The sequence below is a fragment of the Parasteatoda tepidariorum genome, chromosome 5 (genome assembly GCF_043381705.1).
Source record: "Parasteatoda tepidariorum isolate YZ-2023 chromosome 5, CAS_Ptep_4.0, whole genome shotgun sequence".
NCBI classification, from domain to species: Eukaryota; Metazoa; Arthropoda; class Arachnida; order Araneae; family Theridiidae; genus Parasteatoda; species Parasteatoda tepidariorum.
Window position 1 is genome coordinate 90,294,637 of NC_092208.1, and position 11,555 is coordinate 90,306,191.

Consider the following 11,555-nt stretch of genomic DNA (forward strand, 5'->3'; position numbering starts at 1 on the left):
CTAAGACGACACTAAACAAGAATGCGGATGGACTGTTTTTCTTTTTGAAAGTACCGCCAAGCCTGCAGCACTTAAATTTTTTAAGTTGAAATTAATAACTTTTTCTTTTAACATGATCTGCAAAATATTATCATTATTTTTTCCATTTCTTTCATTGTTTTTTCCTTTTATATCCGGGGCTTAATTTGTATAAAAACTCATTTCCCTTTCTTTCTTTTTTTGTGAATTATTACATATTTGACGAAACGCAGGGGAGCTCGTCAACATTACCTTCCATCACCCTACTTAATTTCACAATAAATTTTGATTAATTTTGCGTAAACTATAATCCAGGGTTCGTAGTTGTTCCTATGTCCTGATTTTTAGCCCTTTCTCCTGTTATTCCTGATTTTCGTGTGAACACTCCCATTTTATACGAATACAAATGCGGATTTTAAAATAATTGATATGAAGAATAGAAAAATTTAGATTTTCGATTCAAAATCTCTTTTTTATTTTAGTTGATAATGCTGGTTAAAATTTCAAAATTTGATTGATTAAGACTAGATTTAGACAAATACCCTTACTCCCAAGCTTCAATGCTCAACTAGAGAAAATTATAACTCTTTTTTTATAAAAATAGACTGGTATGTATCTCCTGCTCCAAAAAAATGTCCTGATTTTTTTGAAAAGTGTTCTCCTGATTTTTTCTTTACCCCGCTACGAAGACTGTCACATATATTTGTTACCGTAAATGACCGAAATGGGTTGACAATCGCTTTGGTAAATGTCCAAAATATATACTAGGGCTAGTTAAATACCACTGCCCGATATGCCCTACATCAATGTATTTCTTAAGGCCAAGTGCCCAATATGCATTTAACTGGTACTCCGAACTCTGATGCTTCTATTATTTTTTCCACAGCAGACATTAAAATAGCTAATAAATATAAAAATATCAGCGAATGAATTAATATCAAATCGAATGTAACAAATATTTCGGACATTCACCGGTGAAAGTCGACATTCTCTTGATTTCGGTCATTCCCGGTAACATATTGCTTCAATGTTGATTTCAGACTAAGCACGATATCTTCAAAAAGATTATTGATATATCAGCAAACTTGTACTGATTAGGTTTAAAATTTACCTCTTCGTTTTTAACCTTTTTTGAGAAATTTATATTAAATTTCCGTTTTTTGGAGGTAAGGAAAGGTTATTTATAATCTCACGTTTATCATTAATATTTAATGCTGCATGCTTGGAAATATGACTGTTTCTGTTGTTTCATTATATATTATGCAATCAATGTCATTAGGATTATTATTTAGCATAAAATATTACGTTAAAGTGTAGGTCATACATGTAGTTTTTAAAAATATGCGCTTATTTTATATTTTGCCGTTTTTCAAAATTTCATGGTACGTATTAAAGGTTCGTATTTTTTTTTCTTTCAGAAATTAAGCCTTTATTATGTTTTAAAATAGTACACTAGATTTATTTATTTTTTTAATGTTTGGACTTTGGGAAGATATTTTCCTAACATTCTTAAGTTTCTCTAAAACGAGCCAGAAAATTATAACAAAGAAAAAAAACTGCAGTAAAATGAAAAAATATACTATATACTTCTATATAGAATTAAATTTCGAGTGAATTAAAAATCTTGAAAATTACATGAAGAAAAAAAAAACTACAAGAAAATATAAAAAAAATGCACTATGTACTTCTTTAAATAATTAAATTTTATTTGAATTGAAGATCTTAAAGATTATAGCAAAGAAAAAAACTACAATAAAATAAAAATATATATTATGTACTTCACTTCCATATAGATTTAAATTTTAAGTGAATTTAAGATTTAAGCAAAGAAAAAACTACAATGAAATAAAATAAAAATATACCATGCTCTTCTTTATAGAATAAAATTTTATTTGAATTGAAGATCTTTGGTTTGATGAAGGTCTGTTCAAGTTATAGGTTTCGTCAACTTGGAATATATTAAGAAAAACGTAATTCAAGTTTTCTCAGTGGCAACAAAATTTCGACTACTTGAATTTTTGATTTTTACTCATAAATCAAATCTAGGTATTTATCATTTCAAAATATTATGGTAACTTTTATGGAGGAAAAAGTAAAATTATTGCTCCGAAAATCATGACTCCTTACCGTCTTTATATTGCATAAAATAAAAAAAAGATATAATTGTAAATAACTTTTGTTCTAGTGATCAGATTTTCACTAATCATAATTTTACGAAAACAGACACAAAAACGTACTTTCTTTGAATACATTTTTACGATGGATTTGGATTCTGGACCACCAAAATAGGGAGGGAGGGTAGTCTCAAATTGGAACATAAGGTCCCGACAAGTTAATCAGGAGAATAATTGAAAGTTAGGGTACTTTAATTTATACTTTTTGCTTGTTTTGCCATAGGTCGAAAAATGTCTAAGCGAATGGATAGTTTTTTTCAAATAATTATAAAATTCATTTATTCAAAAATAATTGAATGTAAAAAGCACATTTTAATAACAATTATTCTAAAATCATTTTAATAACAATTAATATAATGTAAGAAATTTTTTTTAAAATGTTAGTATACACATTTTTACAATATTTTAAATAATAAAATTCTAATTGGCAAGGTACAAAATGTCAGCGAAATGGTTCAAATAATTTCTGAGTAATAAAATTTCTGAAAAGCTGTAATTTCTAAAACTTACTTTTTTTAGAACTATTTGACCAACTTCGTTCAAGTTATGTATTTGGTTCTTTAAAATTTTAAAGTAGTGTAAAAATTTGTATACCATCTTCTTTATTGAATCAACGGCCCTTTGTGCCAGTAATGAATCAACAGCCAGCTTACCTTACAATCAAAAAATGTTTTAACCATTATTAAAAAATAATAATAAATAATTATTGAAATTATTTTTATCTGAAATTATCTTTGGACAAGCAAATTATATGATAATGTGCAAAAATTTCTGAATTCGCTTATAAACTTCCCGACATGTAGCCAAGAGTGAAATCCTCATTAAGGAGCTCAAACATTTTATGGTGTATAGGGAAAATTTCTTCTCTGTTAAATCCCTCATAACAATCACGGAGAAATATCAAAGAATTGAATCAAACTATTTTATGATTTGAGGAAGAAGAAATCATAACGTAAATACTAATCAGAATAATATTTTTTGGTGTTTCGTGAAAATTTCTTTTCAGGCAAACTGTGGGGAAATTTTTATATTGATAGGAAAAAATAAAGAGGAAAATTATTTTCGAAAAAATTTGATAAAAATTTCTCCTGAACAGTCTTTTATTCGACATATATTTTCTAAATACCGAATAGTGTTTTCCGAACTTCTTACTGTTCTGTTAACCCTAAGTCACTGAAGAGACGCCCGGTGGCTGAGCCGTAACGCTTCGCCCTCTCTTGTCACACGTCCTGGGTTCGATTCTCGGGCCGGGCAAGGTTGACTCAGTCTTTCACCCCATCAGTGGGTCGATAAAATGAGTACTGAGCATGCTTGAGCACTAAACACTGGGGGTTCTGCGCTCGGCTGATCAACTATTCGGAACATCTGCTCCTGAGCTCGAGGTCAAGAAAACTGAGATAGGCACGGTAGGCCTTGGCCCTCTTTGAGCTGTCATGCCACCAAGTTTAGTTTAAGTCAATGAAGATCTTCACCATTAAAAATAATGTTTTTAATTTTAAAATGGGAACAAACCAATTAAATAAACATGTTTTGTTACATTGATTTTAGTTTGGATTGATGAAATCTACTGCATGCGGCCCAAATTTAGATTAAGGCTCTAGTTTATTATGAGCTTATTACGAAGTTTTCGCTTTATTGAGTTCCAGTTTTGTTCAGTTCAGACTTTAGTCTATCATGAGCTTATAATGATGTTTGTCCTATATTATTTAAGCGGTAGTATTACTTGTAGGTGCTGAGGTTAATCAATTAGTTTGAAACATGAACCTGTGACCTTTTTCACCGATGTCTGAGACTGTAGTCCTTTAGTCACCATGACTTAATTTATTTTATTCTATTTATTGGGTAGGTAGGTACTTTATTTACGCCACGCTAGAGCTACACAATGCGCTTTTGGCGACGGTCTGAGAAACCTCCCTAAGGATGATCTGAAGATATGCCATTAAAATTTTGATCCTTCGCTTTGGTAGTCTGACAACCTGAGCTCGAAGTCGGTCACTTTACGGTAGAACAGTATAACTAGGACCGATACCGTGCACCCATGATGCATACGCAGGCTGATCAAAGTGGTATACTACCGTTTACTGACCGCAGACAGTGATGCTTTACTTAGGTGTTCTATTGGGAATCGTTTCTTTACAATCACAGTGAGATCTCTATTTATTGTTGTCCACAGTGGATTGATAGTAAAGACACGGTTCCCCGTAGAACACCGAGGTATCGGTCCTCGTTAAACTGTTCTACCGTAAAGCGCTCGACTTCGCGCTCAAGTTGTCGGGCTGCCGAAGTAGAGGAGTTATCCCCTCTGCAAAGGATCAAAATTGTGATTGCAGATCTTCGGATCATCTTCAGGGATATTTTCCAGATCATGCAGCTCTAGTGTAACGTAAATAAAGTACCTACCTATTTATTGTTGCATACATGTGCAGGCTTGTGTTCTCTTTATAAAATACGGCTTATAAGAATTTTCAAGTTGAAAAACAGGTAGCACAAATCAAAGAAGAACATCATGAAAAATACATACAGGGTTATGAACGTGCTACAGTGACCGCTCGGCACTTTTGACCCTTTATTTTTTTGTTGCCTATACATATGCAGGCTTGTGTGCTCTATAAAAGCTACGAATTATAAGCTCTCATTGAGTTAAAAAACAGATAGTACAAGTTAGGGACGTACATTACTAAGATACATTCAGGGTTACGGTGGGATTCTAACCAGCCACCTACAGGCTACAGAGGGGCTCGAGGAGATGGCGGATACACACTTCGGGAGACCGTTTGATCAGGGAGGACCTCTACCCCAGCTTTGAAAGTTATGTTCAATTCTGTTCATTCCATGAGAGTACTCAAGGATGGTGCAGATTTGAATCAACTACCACATAACTCTAAAATCCGTCTGTATTTCTTGTTACTCCTGCCTCAATTAAGGGTTTTGTCGGCAATTCGCTTCGCTTGTGAACATTGAGGCTGTTCAGTGATATCAGGGCTCAAACTTGCGACCTTCTCTGTCGCTGTTCAGAGTTTTAGTTTCTCAGTCACTTCCTGCTATTTAGAACTATCTGAGTAAAAGCAATTAACTTATTAATACAACGCTTGACGTGTTTATTTAAACATTTGCTCCGCTTGGATACGAACCTCTGTCCGAAAATTTAGTCTCTTAGTCAACCCAGCATAGTTTTTTGTTCTTTATTTTTACACATACATAAGCAGGTAGGTGTGGTGCTCATTACATTGTTCGACTTAAAAGCCTCAGATGTAGAAAGACATCCCGAAGGTATCATAAAGGTTACGGCGAGATTCGAACTCGCCACCTTCACGTTACAAAGCGTTTGATGGGTAAGACCGCTCGACCACGGCGGTTAGAAAATGTTTAATAATACTGTATGGTAATTTTATTTTTGACATAGTAATCACTAAAGGTTGATGTTGACTTATAACCGTTTTCTTTTTAACTGTAGAGGAATGGTAGTACTTTTCATTCTAAATAACACGTTTACCAAAGAAAAGTACAATATTCTTTCTCGAGCCAATTAATTCGAGCTTATATTTTGAATTCTATTTGCGAGCAGGAATTAAATTATAAATAAAAAAAGGAAGATGAAGTACTTGATTGTGGTAATTTTGGCACTTTTCTGCATTGGACTATCTTATGCCTTCATTGCAAACCCAGACTTTGGATCGCATCCTGACCAGATCATCGAAAAGCCCGCAAACGATACTCAAATGCGTGTCGTTCCACAGCTTTCCTTCTTGGCACGTTTTGCTACTAGAATATTAGCTTTCAAAGTTGCTAGAGCGTTCGCACAGTATTTCGTCGACATATTTATCGACATATTCTTTGGCTGATATCATTTACTTTTTTGTGTTTGCCAACTAAGTATCTGCACATAATTTGAGTGATCTTGCCGACTTCTTTGATACTGGATTGTGCAAAAGAGAAGTTTGAATGCTGACTAGTGAACGTTATTTAAAGAACTTTTCCTCCTGGTTATTCTGAAAAATCAAATATCGTCTGAAATAGATATTCTTTTGGAATGCTTATTCATTAGTGATTTATATACGTAGTTTAGCCATTAAAAAATCTTTTGCTAGCATGCAATGCTTGGAATATTTCAATTTAAGAATGAAATTTTACGAGAACTAGCATAAAATGCTTCAATCGCTTTTGAAGTATGTCATTTTTAATGTAAATGTTTTAGTGCTTTTAAAGATTTTAGAACTCTGACTGTTAATTTAGATTGTTAGTTCAATTTTCCTTAGAATCTTTATACAGGTCTGTTTAGAAGTAAACTAATTTTTTTAATGTTCTGAGCAACAACTTATAATTTAAAGTATTTTCTGTCTGTTTAAATTTTTTTTAAATATTTCTAAATGGTCCTTGCAGATATTTTATGTAAAGTTTTAAAAGCTTTTATTTTTGCTCTAATTTTAGAAAATTTTTTTGTTTAGGAATGTGTTGATTAAAGCTACTGATTTCTTCAACTTTATGATGTATATTGTAAGTTTTTTTTCAAAAATAAATTTTGTTTTTAACTATTTATATAAGAAACTTACATCTTCTATTCAGTTTGTATTTGGTATATATATAAAAGTAAGTTCTGAAATATTTTTCAAAAATTGTAAAATTTTGAATAGATTATGATGTCCTGTCTCAACAGTCCTGATTTTATTAGTGTAATTACTAGCAACGTAAATATGAGTAAAATGTTTGGTTATAAAATATATTAATGGAAATTTGTGTAATAAATTTTTATGATTTGTTGAAATTGCATTGCTTGAATATTTTTAGAACTTCATTTTTCTGATTTCTTCACAACCCTGGATAACTATATTCTTCCTATGGATAAGTTTTTGTTGTTGTCAGTTTTGCATACTCCAAAAGTTCTTGAACATCTTCAAAGATTAAAAAAGTTAAATTTATCACTCTCTTATATTTAGATAAAACATATTTTCTTTTATTAAAGTCGTAAAATAATCGGTGTTTTCCTTAAGCTTCAACATAAAGGAAAATTAAAAATAAAGTTTTAAATTCTAAGTCGAATGTCTTGACGTACTAAAATGTATAGAAACTGTTTCATAATAAAATGTATGAAATTATTAGAGTAACTGGTTGGTTTTAGTTAGTTAAACGTTTAACTAAAACCCTTAAGACCAAGCGTTTCTTTTTAAACATTTTGTTTGTTATAAAATATTTAAGGCAATTATTTTTTAAACTTATTAAATGTTTTATAAAAGACAGCCCGCATTAAACATGAGGCAAAATTAGAAAATTTAGTTGGCGGACAGTAGTTTCATTATCGGCCACATTTTCAAAGAATTGTGACCATCAAGAATGATTCAAGTAGGTTTACGTAAAATTTAAGTTTTGTTTATAATGTTTACAGCTAATAAAATTTAGGGTTTTAGTTTGTGATCCAATAACAAGAATTTGAAGGTATTAATAAAAATAAAATTTATTCATTGCAAAACAAATCGAGTGCAAACGTCATCATAACAGTGAAAGTAAATTTGGATGTTAAATATTATAGGGTAAAATTTAAAAAAAAAGTAATGCGAAATTAACTTTGACTCGAATAAAACCTCTTATAAACAAATTCAATCCCTCTGCAATTTCGATCCAGCGTAAAATAGTGATTTACAATTCTGTAATTTAAAACATATTCTATCATTTATAAATTGTCGTCGAACAAAAACTGACGTAACACAAAATACTCAAAGCATTAAACATTTAAAAAAAATCATAAAATCACATTAAATATTAATTTTAAAAAATCTGTTTTGAACTTGGAAGGAAATACCGTTTTAATATTTTAATGACTAATCGTCTGCTGTTTTTTTTTTTAAAAAAAAAGGCGTGAAATGCTTTATGTGAAAGAAGTGGCGATTAACAATTTTTGTAATCGACATAGTATCACTATGGTCGGTGGAGAAGGTTAATTTTGCCCTTTAGTGCAAACATTCTGTTGACAGCTATTTTTCTTTTCTTCCAGCTGTAACCTCTTGCTATTTCACCTAGAGTGTTCAAACCCTTACGGTCGATATGACTTATCCGATTAAGTATTAACAAAATATGATTGCAAAGAATTACTAAATTTTACGCTTTTCGAAGGCTCTGTGTTATCAAACGACATTTAGCGAATAAAAGGCTATTGTATTACATCTGTTTAGTTTGTGATAGTCACTTGTTTTGACTTTTTTTTTAACCAGGGTGGAAAATATTAACATGAAGTAAATGCAATAGTTTTGAGAAAAAAAAATCTGATCTTAGTTTTTAATACAGTGAAACCTCCAGAAAAGGCTATTCTCTATTTAGTGGCTGTCTCTATTTACGACTGTTTCTGGGAAGCACGAATTTTTTTCAAACTTGTTGAAGAAAACCTTTAGTAGATATCATTAAAACCTCTCCCAGCGACCTGTCAAACGTCTGCACCAAATGCCGAAAAGGTCAAGGAAACACGAAAAAATTTAACAAAACAAAGGTTAAAATGTATTCAAAATGTTTGTGTGAGACTCTTTTTTTCAGAGAGCTTTTTTCGACGATACAACCTCATGTTACAGTCAGAGTGCACTAAAGAAGATGCTATCAATGATTTAATTTTAGAGTTGAAAATAAATTAGAGGCAAAAAGTTATTTTAGATAAATAAAAAAAAAATTAAAAAAAACACAAGCATCTCAAGCATACCTCTTCTAATATTTTAAAGCTAACTAATTTTTATGATAGAAAATTAAATGCAAACTTAAGCAAAAAACATAATTGTTCATATACCTTTGATAACAATTTTGAAGTCAATGGAGGTAACCTTTAATTACAACCTACCTCCATCAACGACCATTTTACTATGGAACGGGGAGTGGTTTTATTGTATTTGAAATGTGATTTCAGCAGGGTTACCAACTTTCTGCGCTTTTAGGGAAAATTTCTTCTAGTGGTTGCTAAGTTTGTATTTCATTTAAAGTTATTGTCCACACCACTACATTTGGGCCGGGATAGCCTGGTCGGCGGGGCGCTGGGCCCCAGTCCGAGAGTTCATAGGTTCGAACCCCGCCGGAATCTGCCGAGTCGCAAAAGTCCTCCATGTTCCCATAACAAATCAATACCTCAGGGGGTACTGCATTGGAGATCGATCGTTCTCTGATTCAGGTTAAAATTACGATCTGTGGATCGTTTCATCCGATCTGTGGATGATGTTGATGTTGTTAATTTACGTCGCACTAGAGCTGCACAATGGGCTATTGGCGACGGTCTGGGAAACATCCCGGAGGATGATCCGAAGACATGCCATCACAATTTTGATCCTCTGCGGAGGGGATGGCACCCCCGCTTCGGTAGCCCGACAACCTGCGCGCGAAGTCGAGCACTTTACGGTAGCACAGTTTAACGAGGACCAATACCGCACACCCTCGGTCCCTACGCAGACTGATCCAAGTGGGTCACCCACCCGCACACTGACCGCAGCCAGTGATGCTTGACTTCGGTGATCTGATGAGAACCGTGTCTTAACGATCAGTTCACTGCGGGACTGATCTGTGGATGAATGAATGGATGTATGAATGAGTCCGCCCTATAAACGGGTGTGACGAATGGTGTGGCAAACGTCGAATTCTTGGCCATAGATGGCGCCACTGGAAAACAAGAACAATCGCACCCCCTCTGCCTACAACAGGCATACGTCAACAACAACAACACTACTACATTTAAATGATTCAAAAGTACATATAAAACGCCTCTGTTGAGTTTTTAGCACGAGAAGATCCGATTATTAGATCAAAAGTTATTTAGGCTCGTCCGTTTTTTTCCCCTTCAGTACACTGAACATTTCGTAAGTGGACTCAATCATGTTCAAGAATATAAACAATTGCGTGATCGTTAAGTACACCACGTTAGATTATAAGAGCACCGAAGCTGTATATTTTCTAAACACTTATAACTTTGTTTTCTATTTTATGCCAGTTTCGATTTTTCTTTTTAATCAGCTCTCTTAAGAGTTGTAAATTTCGAAAATTAAATAAAACTTATTTTTAAAGTCTCAGATTTGATCTCTACTTTATTTTTCAGTGAGAAATCAGATGAAAATAATGACCGGCACGTGCCTGCTCATTGGACAGATAAATAACATAGATTGTATGCTTTATTTGTCCTAAGCAGTTTCCTTGCATGATGCCTCAATTTCTTTGGTTGTTATGAGCATGAACTTATTTAAAGTTACGTTATTTTCGCGCGAAATATTTTTTTATGATCCTTACTACTTTCTACTAGTATAAAATTTTTTTAAAAAAAATATAATTCGAAATTAAAGGTTTACAACATAAAAAAACGCTGTTTCGTCAATACAGTGAAATCTCTCGGGAGCGACCACTTTCAGTTTCGCAGTAACAGTGCCGGATTAAGCGTAACGCGGGGCCCCCTAGGTCATTCAAAGTTTTGGGGCCCTTGGATTAATTTTTTTTCCTCGTATCTATATATATATTTCTCTTACACGGCACCAAAAAAAAGCCTCATTACAACTCCCCGAATGGCAACGCTAGAAAATCGACCTATGATTACTGCTAAAAATGTCACATGGCAAATGTCACATGAGGTGGCTCAGCATATAGCGCTTTTAAAAACGGAAACAATAACCAGAGTGAGCATTATCATGTTGTTCAATTCAGATTCATGCCCTAAAAACATGATAATACTCGTATTTAATTTAAACTCAATTAGGAATTAATTAGGCTGGCCTTCTCCGTGACTATAAATAAGTCACAATGTCAGACTTAGGAGAAAATCAGTTTAGTATTGACTAAACAAGTTTTTAGTCATGGACAACTTTATGTTGGCCTGTCAAGAGTTAAGTCATTTGACAGCCTTTCAGTAATTGCTCCAAGATGCCAAATCTATTATTGTGTTTTCAAAGAAATTCTAAACGCTTAGTGTTATTTTCTTAGAGCTTTGCAGAAGAAAATGTTTTTTGGAAAAAATTTAATTGAAACTTCTATTGGCAGTAGGCAAGGGGAACTGCCAAAATCAAAACTCCCCGATTAGAAATGCAGCATGGCGACCTCCACGTGGTATTTCCTGGGTAATGCTAACAGCCATGCATTTTAATTCATTGTATGTAAATCATCCTTATTTTGTTCTAAAATGTTATGCACTTTATCACAAATGTTAATTAATATAGAAATTGATTTCAATAATGCTGATCACCAAAAAATATTTCATTTGGCGATAAAACACATTTTTGTGTTCCTGAAAATGAGAGACTTTTTGAGGGTTATTATCTCACAAGGAAAAGTTAGGGTTTAAAGTTTATATTTTTAAATATTAAAATTGTTTTCTAAAACTTTCAGAATTTCTAGCATTAACTAATTTATTATACACATTTA